Below are 1,651 nucleotides of genomic sequence, written 5' to 3'. Positions count from 1 at the left end.
TTGTATTAGCCAGTACCTCATCTGCATCATCACTTTCATCATCAGAAAACAGCAATTTGCACTTTATAAAAAAAAGTGGAAAACAGATTGAGATCGATAGTCAGGGATTCAAAATAGTGGGCGCTACTTCTTTTTTCTTTTTTGAATATATGAGTGAATAACTTTATTGCTGTGTCTTAAAATTTTTAGCTGTGGGGAAAAGACCCCTCTACTAATTGTGGACACCTGACTTAGAAAAAAACCTTAAAAAAACTTGAACCTATAATTACAACTATTACAATTAATAATTTAAAGTTGAAATAGGTTAAAAAAAGAAGCTATTTACATAATAAAAAGACTATATACATGGTTAGTATTAACAGTCACAGAGGCCTCAATTGCAGCGTTCATTTTTAAGTGATCACCTGATTAATTTGTCTGGATGGAATGGAATGGAAGTGACCGCCTGCTAAACTGGGTTTCCAACAACTGCAATCTCTGTCTGACCATGCGAAACAGCAGCTGTCACAGTGGGCTGTACAGGTGCCGGTACAAAACACACAGAACTGATTTACTTTGCTTCTTGTGAAACTAACATCTTTTCAGTGTAAAGATGCGGACCACCGGTAATTTTTGACTATTGACTAAGGAGGATATAAAACACATACCTTACGTAGCTCTAAATCTTCGCGAGTGATAGCTTTTTCTTGTTGGTCGTTTTCCAGCAGGAAGTCTCTCCACTCTTCCTGTTGGACATCTGCCGCGTGTTGGTAGTCGTAGCTCTCATTTTTCAGACTTTGTTCTTGCTCTTTTCTCATTTCTGATCTCCCATGTCAGCTCATACTCTCTCTCTCTCTCTTTCCTCTCTGCTTCTCTTCGCTCTTTCTCTCTCTTTGCCAGCTCTTTCTCTTTATTCTTGACTGCTTTTTCAGTTTCTTTTCTTCATGTGACTTCAAGGCATTCTCTCCTCTCCACCTCCTGTTTTTCTTTTTCTTTTCTCTCAGCCATTATTTTCTCCCCCTTTTCTTTTCTTTCTTTCTCTAATGTTTCCTTGCGTTTTTTGTGCTCGATCTCTAGCGATTGTCTTCTTTTCTTTTCTGATAATAAATTTTCTTCTCATTCATTCTTCTTCGATTTTAACCGCTCTATCTTTTACATCTTGCGTTGTTTCCTTAACATTGCGTTTCGTGCAGTAACGTAACAGTAACGGTAACAGTAATTTTGTCTAGTGGCTTTCCAACCCACTTTGAGATGCTTCCTTTGTCTACGATAGCAAGTATCTTGCTGACTTCTGTGAACTCTATTGTTGACTCATGAAGTCTGTAATCATCATGATGGAACTTTATATCATGACCCATATGTCGAGCCAGCCAGGCTAATTCTTAATTCTTTATCCTCTAAGTTCCTTGAATCCAAGCTTCGTTAACCCAGCGTTTACTGCCTCTTTCACATTCATTTTTGTCACATCTCTTCTCACGTCGAGAGCAACCGAAGGATTCGTGAGGATCAAATTTCCTGGATAATTGACGTCACAGCACATTTCTTTCCTGATTGGTTATCAATGCTGACACACCCCCGACACACCGCCGACCAGAAAACTGGTCGGTAAAAAATGACCCGCTGCTGGCGAGAAAAGTCCGTTTTCCGATAGACGACTTAATTACCAGAAACA

This window comes from Oculina patagonica, chromosome 4 (assembly GCF_052425735.1).
Source record: "Oculina patagonica isolate OP01 chromosome 4, crgOcupat, whole genome shotgun sequence".
NCBI lineage: Eukaryota > Metazoa > Cnidaria > Anthozoa > Scleractinia > Oculinidae > Oculina > Oculina patagonica.
The sequence above is the reverse complement of the archived record's forward strand: the minus strand, read 5'-3'. Positions refer to the sequence as shown.